Here is a 16,368-nt window from a genome sequence, read left to right as displayed (position 1 = left end):
ACTTCCTAAGGTGTTTCTCAATTTAGTAACATTGACAGCCAAAAGTAAGCAGCATACTTTCCAGAATAGTGACCAGAAAAATGTATGTGCATTAAGGAAACATGCAATTTTTTTCTGAATATTTTTCATTTAGGTCGATAGGAGCCATAGACACAGTCTTGACTCAGGACTGACTGCAGCCCAGAGGACAATAGCTTGAGAAGCATACAGTGCTTTTGTTTTAGGGTTTCTTGTTTGTTTGTTTGTTTGTTGTTTTTCTACCTGAAACTTCTACAAGGTATCTGATGACCTTTTTCTTTCTGATATCAACTTCCTGGGGTTTGCTGGTAGAAGTTTTCTAATACCTTTCCTGCTGTTGATGTGACGTGGCTTTTTTTTTCTTTCCTAATGGGTTACTTGGCCAATGTTTCATTAAGACTTTGAAGTCTGTGCTCATACATTTGTTGACCTATTCATGTTCTTTTTAAAATATAGGCTTTGTGCACATACGAGGAAACTCGAGATATCATGACTCAGATCTGCAAAAGAAGAAAACACTTGTTACTTTCTGTGAGGAGTCCTACCTCCCACAAGGAAAAATGGTTTAAGGGTGGTTTTGTATCTGTGTTTAAATTGAATTTAGTTCTAAAGTCATACTTCCTGGGGATGGAGAGATGGAAGAATGGTTAAGAACATGTATCGCTCTTCAAGAGGACCTGAGGTCAATTATCTAGTGAGTTACCTGGGATTCCAACTCTGGGGATCTGACACCTCTGGTCTCCATGAGCACCCCCACACATGGCATGCACTCGTATACACGCTGACACATACACACACATATATGTACACAGGTACACATGATTAAAAATAAAACAGCCCTTTCCTCTTGTGGACATTGCTGGATCGAAGCCGCTAAAATGAAATTCAATCCCTTTGTGACTTCTGACCAAAGCAAGAACTGCAAACTACATTTCAACTCGCACCTTCTCACATGTGGAGGAAGATCATGTCTTCCCCTCTTTCCAAAGAGCTGAGACAAGTATAATGTCCAGTCTATGCCCGTTTGAAAGGATGATGAAGTTCAGGTTGTTTGAGGACACTACAAAGGCCAGCAGATGGCAAAATGGCCCAAGTGTGCAGGAAGAAATAGGTCATGTACACTGAGCGAGTTCAGCGAGAGAAGGCCCATGGCACACTGAACATGTGAACATCCACCCAGCAAGGTGGGTGTCACCAGGCATGGACCAAAAGAAGATCCTGGAGAGGAAAGCCAAGTCCTGACAAATAGGACAGGAGAAGGGCAAATACAGGGAAGAAATGATGGAGAAGGTGCAGGAATAGAGGCATTGCATACAGGATTTTCATTAAAGACTGCTTAAGAAAAAATGTATATGTGTATGTATATGTATATATGAGCCATATTTCCTGCTGTATGTCATACCCTTATCCCCAATTTCAAGCCTTCCTTAACAAGTTCCTTGTCCCAAGATGTAGATCAGAGGAAGGGGATTTGTCTAGCATGTTCAAGGCTCTGGGTTCAAACACCAGGACTGCTCCCTCCCCCAAATTCTAACCAGAAAAAAATGGATTGGGGTTGGAGAGATGGTTCAGCAGTTAAGAGCAGTAGCTGGCCGGGCGGTGGTGGTGCACGCCTGTAATCCCAGCACTCTGGAGGCAGAGGCAGGCAGATTTCTGAGTTTGAGGCCAGCCTGGTCTACAAAGTGAGTTCCAGGACAGCCAGGGCTATACAGAGAAACCCTGTCTTGGGGGAGGGGGGGGAGGCACTGGCTGATCTTCCAGAGCTCCTGAATTCAATTCCCAGCATCCTCAATGCCTTCTTCTGTTCCAACAATCCAATCCACTATCCAATGCCTTCTTCGCCTTCTGCTCTGCAGGCATACATGCAGACAAAGCACCTGTACCCATAAAAAAAAAAAAAAAAGTTCCTTGTCCAACTGATGATGTAAACCAAGGGGCAGCTAGCTCCAGCAGTCCACCTTTTTCTTTTGTGTATCCATTTTTAATGAAGTCACAGCATGTTTCCCAGGCTGGCCTTTAACTCCTGGGCTTAAGCACTCCCCCTATCTCAGCTTCCTAGTAGCTGGGACTATAGGTGCACACCACCATGCTGATGCTTGACTACTGAGACCCATCACCCCTGCATTCCTTTTAATCCTCATGAGTGCTTCTCTGTCCCCTTAGGGACCCAAGGGACTGATTTCTCCTCAACACTGTTGTTGGTGGATTGGCGTGGGGGGGGGGGGGCGTTGACACATGACTACATTTAGACCTTTCTTTTCTTGGCATTGCTACCGCCCTCAAACTTAATTCAGTACCCAAGACCAGTGCAGAATTGTTCTAAGGGGTCTGGATCTGTTCCCCTGAAAAACAGTAAGTGGACACCAGCTTCCAAAGAAATGGAAGCAGATGCCAGCTATGTTTGGAGATCTCCCACAAATCAGGTTTTCATTGCCTCCCACTCTCCAACTCACGAACACACTCTCAAAGGATAGATTTTGTTTCTTTTCTTTTTGAATTTTGGAGAGTCCTCTCCCAAGGACTCGTTTTCTTCCTCACTGGTACTTGCTGAGTTCTATTCTGAGACAATAACAGTGCAGGCAGGAGAATGGTGGAGATGTAACCCAAACTGCGGAGGAGCTCCTCTAAAAATACCCCCGCTTGCGCATTACTGGAACCAAATCAGAATGTTTATTGAACAACAGGGCAATTAAGTTGGGAAATGTGTTGAGACAAAGAAGTTGACTATTCTAAACGCCCGCTGGAGCAGAAGTCAGGGGACACTTACCAACAGTCTGTCTTCCTTTTTGTTTTTATTTTTGGTTTAGTTTTTGGTTTTGGTTTTGGTTTTTCGAGACAAGGTTTCTCTGTATAGCCCTGGCTGTCCTGGAACTCACTCTATAGACCATGCTGGCCTCAAACTCAGAAATCTGCCTGCCTCTGCCTCCCAAGTGCTGGGATTAAAGGCATACGCCACCACCACCCGGCCGCTTTTCTTCTTTTTTTTCTTTTTCTTTTTTTTTCCATCTGTCTTCCTGATGAGGTGATTTAGGAGTGATTATGTGTGCCGCAGATGTTTCCAGACTGGTGGACACCTTCTGACAGTGGATGAGCCAAGAGGATGCAGTACTCTGAGACCTAGCCAGGAGATGGTGTTCCGTTTCGTAACTCTCAAGAACAAAGATCATGATTTCTTCATGCCGGTCCTTCCTCATATGGAAAAACGGGCAATTCCTAACAGGTCACACGGAAGACAGGCCTGAGGTGGCAGGCACCCTGAGGCTCACTTGCAGATTGCCAGACTCAGGGCAACAAAAGTGTGCACGGTTCGCTTGATTAACCCCCAGGGGAGTTGGGCGTGTGAATCCAGCATGCATTCTGATCTCAACTATTGGCTTTAGACTTAAGTTTAAGCCTAAGACATTTATATTCTCACGCTTTTCTAAATCAAGGACCCAAACAGACAGGAAGCCACAATCTTCCATTCTGCTGACTGGAAAGCGAGCTGCATGCTTCCTAAACAAGTTAGAACCAGCTTCCTGATGTCTAGACTGGGGCGTATCATACTCACACCCCGATGCTACCTTGGTTCTAATCTTTCCAATAACTCAGTAGAATGCATCACATCACTGCCATCTTACCCAAAAAAATAAAGCGAGGTAAAGAAAGAATATATTTGGATATGAGCAAGGTCACCATGACTAAAGGATCTCAAAGGACAGAGACTTAAAAAGGTGCGGGCTTATTTCTCTCAAACAACACCAGAGACAAACAGAAGATCCAGAGTGGTAACTCCACCCAAGTTACCCGGAAGCAGTACCTTCTGTCTGGCACCGTCACCCAAGGTGCTGTCCTTATGTATAGACAAGGACTGACCCTTCCACCCCACGTCAGTGCACTGCCTGTGGGCAGGGGGAGATGAAAGATGAAGGACGGGGCTTTTCTACAAATACTTCAGCTCACTTCCTGTTGTCTAAAGATTCAATTCACTGCAAAGGAAGCCAAAGAAATGCACCCTTGGGCCCGGCTTGGATCAATGGTGGTAGTGGTTCTATGACAGAAGACAGACACCATGAACGTGCAGGGTCACAGGCATGTCCATCACTGTGCTCAGCCTGTGATGCCTTCCTTCCAAATTCTAAGCCATGTGCCCAGATGGAAAGCCACAGTTCATATTTTTCCTAGAGATTAATCAATTCAGTGTAAGCAGAAGACACTGGGAAGGGGTTTTTTGGGGCGGGGGTGACAGTCCTTCACATCTTCATCCGCTTTCTTGCTGCTGAGAAGGCTCCAGCTCCATAGTCCGTATCTGACTGACTGCGACTGCAGGAACACAGAAGGGAGGAATGGGGAATTTCCATGACCAAGGAGCCACCACAGCGCTGGGGGACAGATCAGGCCTTGTATTTAATTTGCTTTATTCAAGCGGGCTGGAGAGATGGCTTAGCAGTTAAGAGCACTGACTGCTCTTCTAGAGGTCCTGAGTTCAATTCCCAGCAACCACATGGTGGCTCACAACCACCTGTAATGGGATTTGATGCACTCCTCTGGTGTGTCTGAAGACAGCTACACCAGTGTACTCATATACATAAAATGAATCTTTTTTTAAAAATGACATTCAAGCAAATGTTATACCCAACTAATCCAATGTATTCAATTAAGTGATGTATTCAGGGGCTGGAGAGATGGCTCAGCAGTTAATATCATTTTCTGCTCTTGCAGAGGACCTAAGTGTGGTTCCCAGAGCCACATGGCAGCTCACAAGCATCTGTAATTCTAGTTCTAGGGGATCTGACAACCTTTTCCTTTGGCTTCTATAGACAGCAGGCATGCACATGGTACACAAACAACACATATGCAGGCAAAGCACCCATACATACTAAAGTAATAAATGAATAAATCATAAAATCATACAGCTATTAAGATGCTCATATTCAGATGTATCTACTCGTGTCCCTCCAGGAGCCCATTTTTCGTTTACAAGATGGGAGCAATGCCTTTTCGAGAGGCAGCTTCAATCCTCTGATGAAACTGTAGCTAGCTCCAGCATACTCAGGGAAAGTTATTTATCTTTTTTGTCTAAACTATAGAGTGACAGAGCACTGTAACTAGAGAAATACTTCTACACTAGCTGTGTACATCATGAAGTTCTAGAAAAACCGCCATGAGCTATTATTGAGCGAGGTGTGATTTGCTGTTTCCTGGCTCTGCTTTCTTCCTATTAACATTAACTGTCTTCCCTCTTATTTGCATTGCTGTCTGTCTTCTAGCTTGTGCCAGTAGACAGGCAAAAGGGAGGTGGTGATATTCAGGACAATTAATAAAGAACTTTTTTAAAGATACAGTTTCTTCCATTTTTTTCTATGTGGAAAATAAAATCACAGTTTTTTAACCTTGAGCTAGGCACATTCACCTTTCTGCTCTGTGGTGTTCATCATGTGCCTGTCTGATGAGGTTGCAGCGGTTACAGATGTGGAGGACAGGCTTAGAGAGTTGTCATGAACTGGTAAACCTGGATAAAGGCTCTAGCCTTTCCTCTTCAGGGATGGTTTGGCTAAACTAGGAAAACAACCACAAGAATAATGTAAGATGCCTGTTGCATATTGCCACGAGGAAGACACCATGCAGAATGGGTGAAAACTGAGACCTTTTAAAAAAATGATATATTTAATTTTTAATTTTGTGCATGTCCTTGTGTGTGGATGTGCACATGAGTTGCAGGTACCTATGGAAACTGAAGAGCGACAGTCCCTGAAGCTAGAGTTACAGATGATTGAGAACCACCTAGCATGGATTCTGGGAACCAAACTCAAGCCCTATGTAAGAGAAATAGTTGTTCTTTACCACTGAGCCACCTCTCCAGCTCAAGACTTGCCTGCCCACCCCCCAAAGTAAGTTTTATGGAGAAGTTGATTATTTATTTACTTATTTAGTGCCAGAGTCTCACTATGTAGTCCAGGGTGGCTTCCAACTTGCCTTCTGCCTCAGTCTTCCCAGGGCTGGGATTTTCTGTACATGTCACTACTCCCAGCTTTTGAAGACTGTATTAACGAGTATCACCACCTGCATTATATCATAGGCCATGTGTAGGGCACACGTCTACAACCCAAGCCCTGGGGAGGCTTAGGCAGGAGGATTGAGAGTCTGAGACCAACATGAACTTGCATTAAGACATTGTTTCAGCTCGAAGTGCTGAGGTGAGGGGATAGCCAGGAGGACCCCACCTGCTCAGAGGAAAAGGGGAGGGGGGTATGGGAGATGGCCAGGAAGGGGCAGTGAACAAGTAAAAAATTAAAATAAAATTTTTTAAAAAGAAGTTGGATTGACCATAAAAAAACAAACAAACAAACAAACAAAAAAAAAACCCACCTTGTCTCAGGGCTGGTGAGACTACCATTCTTCCAGCAGCACTGGAGCAACAGGGAACACTCCAGACCCAGTCACACAAGGCTGAACTCTCCTGCTTGCAGCCACAGTCAGCAAGTTCTTTGATTTCTTGGCATCCATAGGAGATCCCAGACGTGAAAACCTTCCAGAGAAGAAGGAGGCAGAAAGTTGTTCACCAGTGAAGCGTCCAATCCCACAGCTGGGCAGCTGTGGCTAGTCACAGCCTCCCTAGATGTGGCCAGACAGGCTCTGATCTCCAGCTGTTTCTTTATGTCCAGTATCCAAAACCTACCTTCCATGGGAAAAAAAGAATGATGCTTACACAAATGGGGTTCAAGGGGTACAAAGATGTGGTAAGAAACATGTGAACTGGATCAAGGCATTTGTGAGTATTTTGGGATGACATGTGGTTTTGCTGATGCTTTGTCATAAGAATCCTGGAAGTGCCTTTATCAGGAAAACCAGGAGAATGTTTCCAGCCTGGTGATTGACATTACTGAGCAGAAGCAGCTGGGTTACACGTACAAGTGCATCAACAGGACATTGCAAATCAAGGGCAAAATTAACTCCCTTGCGGTCACCGGTGTGAGAAACTTGGTCTGCCATTCGGTGATGTGTTGGACCTTTGGAAATAACCAATAGTGAAGGGGTGAGTGACTGGCTCTGTTATCAAAACCAAGGGCTGCCACACTTGCTGAACAGGGACTCCCCTCACTGTGAAATAGTCAGTGCCAGGTTTTCTAAAAGAAATACCCTCACTCCTGCAGGAAGTGATGGCTGTACAGGTTTACCCAGCTGTTCAAGACCCGGTGGAAATCGCTGGATAAGCGAATGCCTGGGTCCTGTGCCCTCTCCCTTCGCACCATGGGATACATCTGTATGGAGACGGTTCTTTTCTAGATTTCCTCTACCTTTCTGCTCTTAAACTGCTTCTCTGCTCTGAGAAGCCCAGCTACCTGCCTTCACTGAAATATACCTCAGGCTGAGAGGGGCGGGACAGCGGATCAGTGGATCTTCACCGGAAGGCGCAGCTTCTCCGTATCAGCGCAGCTGCACCACGGTCTGAGCTTATGGAGCTACAGATGGAGACTGTGGAGACGACGCTTTCAGTTTTGGGGGTCATTCTAGCAACAAACAGTCCAGGGGGTTCAAAACCATCCTGAAAACAAACAGATCAGAAGGCATGCTAATCTCTTAACGGTAAGCATGGGGTCGCAGGAGCCAGTGATTTCTTTTAGGATCAACCCAACTTCTCGATGCTGACAAGAGTGTCCAGACTTGCCATCTGATACCCCAAGCCGACTTGTTTCCTAAAAGCACTTTTTTTTTTTTTTTTTTTTAAATCTGAGACAGGGTTTCTCCGTGTAGCCCTGGCTGTCCTGGAACTCACTCTGTAGACCAGGCTGGCCTCAAACTTAGAAATCTGCCTGCCTCTGCCTCCCAAGTGCTGGGATTAAAAGGGTGTGCCCACACTGCCTGGCCTAAAAACATTTCTTTATTCTTCATTTTGTCCTGGGTCTGCCTCAGGAGAAATAAGGAAAAATCCCTAGAAAGCTGTAAATGCCTTCCTCAGTGGTTCTGAACCTCTGGGTCGTGATCCCATAGGGGTTTGAACCACCTTTTGCACCAGATACCTAAGACTACCGGAAAACACAGAAGTTTGCATTACAATTCCTAACAGCAAAATTACAATTATGAAGTAGCAGCAAAATTAATTTTATGGCTGGGGTCAACAAAGCATGAGAAACTGTATTAATGGGTTGCTGCGGGCTGGTGAGATTGCTCAGTGGTTAGGAGCACTGACTACTCTTCCAAAGGTCCTGAGTTCAAATCCCAGTAACCACATGGTGGCTCACAACCATCTGTAATGAGATCTGACTTCCTCTTCTGGTGTGTCTAAAGACAGCTACCGTATACTTACATATAATAATAAATAAATGTTTAAAAAACATGGGTTGCAGCCTTAGGAAGGTCGAGAGCCACTGGCCTACTGGGCTTATGGAGCTGCAAGAGCTTGCTTCAGCAAACGAGTTCAGGGCAGGGCTACAAATATTACCAGCTGCCACAACCACCTCAATCTCTTCCTCACAGCCTACCTTGCAAAGCTGTGTCAATCCCCTGCCCCTGCCCCCAAAAATGTATATCAATAAAAATACAGATGTGAGGCGCTGTGGCCTTGGTTCTGATATCACGAGGGCTCGAGGACTCGTTTGATCCTCCAGGCCTCACAGAGCATTCTTCAACGGTTTACACGCTCTGTGCCTTTCATCACTGCCTGCCTAAGCCCAGCCCTTCTTCCTGACTAGGTCTTCCTGTGGCTACCCTTGAGTCTGCATGTGTGGTTCTCTTCACTCCTTAGATTGACCACTCTCCGTTTATTATAGTCTATTTTGACATGATTAAAATTTGGTTCGCTGTACATCTGGCAAATCATCTCATTTGGGGTCACTGGTAATTTTTATAAAGACTCACTTTCTCCCCGCTTTATCCAGGTCCTCATCTCAATAATTTTCTTTGACCGTGCATAATGAATGCTGGAAATTAAAGAGGAGATCCTGCCTGGAATTTCTGGTTGTAAAAAGCTCTGGCCCCCATCCCCCCATTCCTCCCCAAAAGTGGTAGGTTATGAGTCAATGAATTCAACCAATTGAGCACTGAAAATGATAGGGAAAATGGTTTATACAGATCTTTGTTTGTTCATTGTTTTCAATATAGGGTCAAAACTATTCATATAGCTCCTTCATTGCCACAGGCAGTGTGTGTAATCTAGAGATGACTTAGGATATACCAGAGGTTGCATGCAGGCTGTATGCAAACACTATGTCACTTTATACAAGAGGCTGAGCATCTATAGAAATTGGAAGGGTCCTGGAACCAGTCCTCCAGAGATAGTGGTAGTCACTGGGTGTGTCCAGGCTGCAACTCTCCTACTGTGTCCTCTGCTCTTCATGATGACACCAGAACCCAGGGTGTGTGTGTGTGTCTGTTTCTGTGTGTCTGTGTGTGTCTATGTCTATGTGTGTCTGTGTCTATGTCTGTGTGTATGTGTCTGTGGGTGCCTGTGTGTGTGTGTGTGTGTTCAGGGAAGCTATAGGAAGGTATTAGATTCCCTAGAGCTGAAGTTACAATTGGTTATGAGCCACCCAGTGTGGATGCTGGGAGTCAAATTGTGGTCCTCTGAGCCAGTTCTCCAGAACCACAGGGTCCAGCTTCAAACCCTTGTTTGTAGCTGAGGATGACCTTAAACTCCTGATCCTTATCCCTCTACCTCCCAAGTGCTAAAATTACAATTATGCACCAAGCCTGGCTGAGAGGATGTTGACAATCTGATCTCCTAGAGCCCAGGTAAAGGCTTTCCCTGTACTCACAAAACTTTTTGTTGCTTGTTTTTATGTCGGAGACAGGATCTGTCTAAGTAGGCTAGCTTGCCCTTGGCCTTTCCTCAGCCTCGTTGGTACTAGAAAGGCATGCATATAGTACACATGTGGCTTCACACAACACTTCCAATACTACATGTGCATATCTCTTCTACAACAAGCAATTACCCAAGTCTCTGTGGTTACTATATGGGTGTCTCACAAATCAATTCAATGCTAACACTGTGTACCTGATGTTAGGATTAGATTCCACAGGTTGAGGGTTCAGTCCCCAAGGCTGAAATCTCTTCAGGTGCAAGTTACTTCCTATAATCATGACTCTGGCTATAGACTGTGGATTCCCAATCACTCGGTCATCAGGACTGACAACTTGCAAGAAAAGCCCACTGAACTCTGGGAAGCATCGTGTTCACAGTTGCCAGTTTATTATGCAGGACCCAGTTTAGGAGCCCTAAAGAGGGAAGGAAGCCATCCGTCTGTGTTCAGCAGCTCAGAACTCTAAGGATGTTCATGGGTCTTGTGGATTCTTCATTAAGTAGGCATTGCTGGTTATCTCCTCAGCCAGCGAACACTCAACCTTTAGCTCCCTCTTCCTCCTAGGGATGGATGTGGGTGGGGTTGCTTGTTCCCACCTTCTAACCATATGAGCAATCATATCATATTGATTGCTCTGGTAACCAGATCAACATCGGGCATTCCAAAAGTCACCTCGTTAACATAAATTGTTATGAGCAGCAACCTATGTTCTCCTCACCTTTCTCACCCCCGAGGCTGACTCCAGAGTCTGGGGGAAAAAAAAAGTCAAATGCACCCAAAGATGTTTCCTACCACTTAATAAATTACAAGGACTTTAGGAAGAGTATCTGGGATCTACAACAAAGACTGCAATAGGAGTTTGGTTTTGTTGTTACTATGTTACGTGCTGATGTGGTGTGGAGCTTGTGTGTACCATAGTGAGGATGTGGGGAGGTAGAGGACAACTTGCAGTAGACTCTCTTTCCACCAGGTGGCTTAGAGGAACTGAACTTCTATTGTCAGCCTTGGGGCAGGTGCTTTTGCCTTCTGAGTCATCTTGTTGGCTCCTCAAATATGCTTCTTATCACATCATCATATATACTTAATTAGTCCACATTTTTCCTAGGAATTGGTATCACTGTGTTAAAAGGCGATTGCCCATTTCCTGCTGTGAAAACCCAGTCCAAGCACAATGCCCTTTGTATTGTAAACTATGTGCTATTCTAACTCACCGAGAAACAGACCCTGGAAGCAGGGTTGCCCCTCCCACTTTCAGACCCAAGCAAATCTATCTTAGATGTCTTCCCAGGCCCCTTGTATAGGGTGGGCTGGCCCTGCAAACTCTGCGGCAAAGAGGAAAAAGATCAAGAGTGAAAGCAGTGTGCCCTTGAGAGCAGCTCGAAGGGATGCTCTCTCCAACAGAGACTTCTAGAAGTTTCTAATGTTTGTCTCATGATACAGAAGTGCCTGTGGTAGAAAGAGAAATCCAGCCAAGGGCAGGCCAACCACAGCAAACTCAATCGGAACTCAGGATGACTGCTTCAACTTCCCCAGTCAGTTTCTCTAGGATGCTGTGAGCACTCAATTTGAGCTTAATTCTTACTGCTGCTGTTCTTTCCTTTAGTTGGAAGTCTCACCCTAGGGAACAAGGGATGAGCCACTCTGCCCAAGACTTCTGGGAACTGCGGGGCTTCCTCAATGGGGCTTCCTCAATTGGTTTCTTCTGGATGCTTTGACCAACACACTTTATGATGTTTTGCTGTCTGTCTGTCTGTCCGCCAGCTACATGTTATTTTTTCTTTTACTTTGGTTTGCTATATACTTAAGAGCTCACTTTAAAACTGAGACTATGGCTATGATAGATCATTCTCTGTACCACACAAAATAGGTCTCCAAATAGTACTGTGTAAAGCGGGACAGCTCCTGTAGGGTGTGTCACTACTCTATGCCTGGAGTCAAGGTAGGAGGATCTCATTGGATCCAAGAGTCTGAGACTAGACTGGTGACATGAGAGGGGTCACATTTCAAGAGTAAACCAAAAGAATCTAGTCTGTTTTGCAGACTGGATAAGTATTCCTCTCTTCCTGTAGGCAGTCTAGTGTGTATATCCTGTGCCCAAATTTGCTTTCTGAGAGGACTCAATCTTTTGGCTGAATTCTGCCCTCCAGGTTATTGTTTATTAGGTATGCTGAGAACAAGAGGATCTTTTGGTATGTGTGTGCACATGCACCCATGTGTGCTATTACTGCATGTATTCCTCTGTGCACATGTATGCAGAAGTTGGAGGTCAGTGCCAAGCATCTTCCTCAATTGATCCCCAGCTTATTTGAGATACAATCTTTGAACCTGGAGCTTCCCAGTTTGGCTAGACTGCCTGGCCAGCAAGCCCCAGACACCCTCCTGTCACTGCCCCGCCCCCCACCTGGATAATAGGTGAATCTGCTGTACCTGGATTTTTTACATGGGTTACTGGGTATCTGAACTTAGGACCTGAGCTTGCAAAGAGAGCATCTTACTGACTGAGACATCTCCCCAGCCCCAGCCTTTTGTTTTCTATCCCATTTCTTTCTTGTGTGCTGTTTCCTTAGGAGCCCTAGAGAGAAGAGAAATGATTGACAAATCAGAATTTGCAACAGATTGGAGTATAGGTCACAATTTCTTGCCTTTCTTTTTTTCTTCTGCTGTCAAGGGAAGGGTTACTCCTCCCTACCCCAATGGTGATGACATCAGACTTTCCAGACACTTGTTTTGGTGAAGAGCTCTGAGAAGATCCGACACCCAGCAAAGGCACTGAAAATCAGTGTGTGGTTTGACTGCTTTTCCTCTTCCATAAGAGGCCGACACTGTTCCAGACATAGAGTTTGTGTTCCTGACATCTCTTCTCCCTTCAATCCTCCTTAGACGGCCTTAGTTTTGCTCCAGTATCCTTCCACCTCTACAAGGCCCTGTGGATAGGGATTGGAGCCCAATTCCCAGTCACTGGAAGAATCAGCACTAATTTAACTTATGCTTGATGGATCCTCATTCTTTCCTACCATGAAGCTGAAGTTTTCCCAGGAAGCCACGTCTCTGTTTAAAATCCTGCAAACTCTCAATCCTCAGTAGAATGGAGCACCAATCACATTTATAGAGAAAGAAACGATGCAAGTTGAAAGCCAAAATTTTCTTGGACTATCTTAGGCCTTTTATATACTTTGGTCCTCTGTACATGATGTAAAACTCTCGTGACTATTAGGTAAACCATGGGGGTGTATTTTAAAGTATAACAAACTATAGACTCCAGTGTTCTACCAATGCATATGATAAGTGTGTTGGCTTAGGATCTTGTTCTGTGTCGCTCAGAATGACTTAAGTCTGTATTCCCAGGCCATGGTAAAATAAACGATGTTCCTGTATCCTTGAAAGCAGAGAGATGTTATTTCATGTTGACACTACTGACTGGTTTGGGTGTGGGAAATCTGCCTGAGGCCTTCTGAGAAAGGTTTTCATGATGCTAAAAAGCCACATGGAAAGAGTTAGTCTTGACTTGAGCTGGATGCTGTGTGACTATGACTTGGTATCATCCTATGGGTGTCCAAAGGAACAATGTGGAAAAAGATATGGTCCCTGCTTTTAGTGAGGAGTTAAACGAATGGATTGTAGACGTCATTTACCCCCAGTTTTCTTTGATATGAGATAATACGTTCCCTTTATTGTTGAAGAAGGTTGGACCTGGAATGGAGGGGTTTAACGGTAGGAACTCAGACACGGCAGTAAACAGCATCCTATTGTATTGCTGAAGTTCAGGAGATATCAGTGTTGGATTTGAATTTAGAAATCATCTGCAAAGAAACATTACTTAAGTAATATGTTTTAATTGGCATTACAATGACAAAACTCTTGGGATAATTAGCTTATAAAGCAAAAAATTTATTTTCATCATAATTTTGGAGTTTTTGATCCAATGTTGGTTGACCTGCTGTTTTGGAGCCTATGACAAGACAGTATGTTCTGGGACACTTGGCAGAGAAGGCTGCTCTCATAGCATGGCAGACAGGAAACAAACTGAGGAAGGGCTGACATCTAATGCCTCCTTTTCCAGTGACCCAATTTCTTGCACTGGGATCAATATCTTAGGTGTTCTACCATCTCCCAATGGCCAAGACCTCAAGGCACATAGGTCTCCAGGGGGACACTTATGCAAACCACAGCATCACACATCTTACACATTTTAGAAAACTGTGTCTTATTTGGGAAAGCTACTTCTGTGCTTAAGGAATTTTCATGATATAGTAGAACACCTATAATGGAATATGGTACATTTTTAGGTTTTACAGCTGGCTTCTGGGAAGAGGGCTTCCAGGTTTTATAGCCTGTATTAGGAAAAATAATTCTGGTTTCTATACCTGACTTGAGGAAGAAAGGGCTATGGACGTTACAAGGCCAGGAGGTCTAGGAAAGAATTTGCCTGTATTTTTCTTACATTTCAAAGTTTTCTGACTCCTAATCATATTTGATGGGTGATTTTTGTAGAAAGCCTTTAGGGATGAGGCTACACAAAATACATACCATTAGCTGGCATAAAACCAGGCATGGCAGCTGGTTTCAGTCCCACTATTCAGGTGGTAGAAGCCAGAAGATCAGAAATTTAAAGTCATCCCTGGCTATGTAGCAAGTTCTAGGCCAGTCTGGGTTACATGAGACCTGGTCTCCAAAAGCCATGGAAAATTGGTTGGGCATGCCTTTAGTCCCAGCTCTTAGGAGGGAGAGGCAGGCAGATCTCTATGAATTTAAGGATAGCCAGGGCTACATAATAAGACCCCTTGTACCTCCCATCCCATCCCATCCCATCCTCAAAATCCACGCAACCTCAATAGTAAAGGCAGGAGAAGGCATCTAGCTTCGAGTGGAGCTGTGGTTAAATCACCTTCTTTGAAAATGCTAATTACAAGGCACTGGGTTACTGTTCACCAAGAAATTGCATCCGGGGACTAGAGAAATGTTTTTGTAACATTATTGCCTCGAAAAATTTTTTGGAAGTTCCTATATACAGAATTTCCCCAGAGGCACATCTTAGTGGACAGGGTATTTTCAGGTGTATTTGCAGTTGAGCATTCACCTTAGCAGAGATGTCTTGCCCACTTATAGATGTCATTGCTGAGTTGAGCTTAAAACTGTAAAATTTCTTTTGCAAAAGAATAAAAAGAAAAAAGAAAGGAAAGAAGAAATGCTTTAGGAAAAGCAAGAGAGCTAGCTGATCAAGTAAAAGTGTTGCTGGACAAACTTAGTGACTTGAATTTCATCTCAGAGGCCGACTATGAAGAGAACCCATTCCCAAAAGTTGTTCTACAAGCTCCTTGTGGCATTCACATGACCCCGCGCTCCAAACACACGTCACAGATGCACAAAACATCATCTAAACCAGGTGGTGGTGGCACACACCTTTAATCTCAGCACCCGGGGAGCCAAAGGCAGATCTCTGTGATGAATTTGAGACTAACCCGGTCTACAGAATGAGTTCCAGGACAGGAACTAGATAGGGCTACAGTGCGACAAAGTTACATAGAGAAACCTTATCTGGAAAAACCAAAATGATGATGATGATGATGATGATGATGATGATGACTTCAAAAAGATGTTTTAAAGAGCTGGAAACACAAATGGCTAAAGTCAAACCCATGGTTATTTAGAAGTGACTATCTAGGAGCCGCTGAGATGGCTCAGAGGGTAAAAGCACTTGCTGCCTAGCCTGACGACCTGACTTTGATCCCTGGAACCCACGTGGGTTTCAGGAGGACCAGCTCCTGAGAGTTGTCCTTACCTTCACAAGCAAGCCGTGGTAACATGCCACCCGCTCACCTTGTGCACAAGAAATAAACAGAAGTATAATTAATTTATTTTCAAGAACTGAATACCAGGTTTCACGCTATTGTTTGCAGGCAGAAATTGCAAACGGCAAGGACCACAGACAGTGTGTCCAGAGGACTGAGCTGGAGGGCGGAGGGGAAGTGAGGTGTGTACTAGGACGAAGAAACACACCCCAGGGGTCTCCCTAACTCAATATGGGCGGTCTTAGATCTGTTTTTATGACACTGGGGTTATGATGGTCAAGCGATGGTGCAAACGGGGAGAGGATGCTCGGTATAAGAAAATGAGACCCGGAGAAAAGGAAAAGGATCTCCGAATTATCTAAACGAATTATCTGATTGCTAAGACCCAACTGCTTCTACCTCCCAGCCAGGCTGCAGGCCAGGACTGGGACAGACAGATCTCTCTTTCAGGGGTCAAGTCCAGCTGCAGAGCCCCGCCATGTGACCTTGCCAGGCTGGGAGTTGTCTTTGGAAGAGGCTGGTAGAGCATCTGAGTCTCACACTTTTCTCTGGGGGAGCAGCGCCGCGCCTACCCCGCCAGTGGCCCACCGGTTCTCGGGGTCGCCCCAGCCCCGCCCGGCCGCCGCAGGCTGCGCAGCTCCGCAGGCTCCGGGCCACGTCCTCCCGGGCGGCGCGACGTGCTGATTGGCTGGGCGGAGGCGGCGGAGGCAGCAGCGGCGGCGGCGGCGCTGGGCGATCGGGAGCATTCGCCGGCGGGGGCTGCAGAGGCGCTTGGCGCACGG

General features: G+C 45.2%; 1 pseudogene; it reads left to right on the top strand.

Annotated features, from left to right (window-relative positions):
* The first annotated feature begins 896 nt into the window (after positions 1-896).
* On the top strand, positions 897-1,320 carry LOC127680081 (60S ribosomal protein L26-like 1; annotated as a pseudogene).
* The last annotated feature ends 15,048 nt before the right edge of the window (positions 1,321-16,368 follow it).

Source organism: Apodemus sylvaticus, chromosome 3 (genome assembly GCF_947179515.1).
Source record: "Apodemus sylvaticus chromosome 3, mApoSyl1.1, whole genome shotgun sequence".
Taxonomy (NCBI): Eukaryota; Metazoa; Chordata; class Mammalia; order Rodentia; family Muridae; genus Apodemus; species Apodemus sylvaticus.
This window is presented reverse-complemented; position numbering and strand designations above follow the sequence as displayed.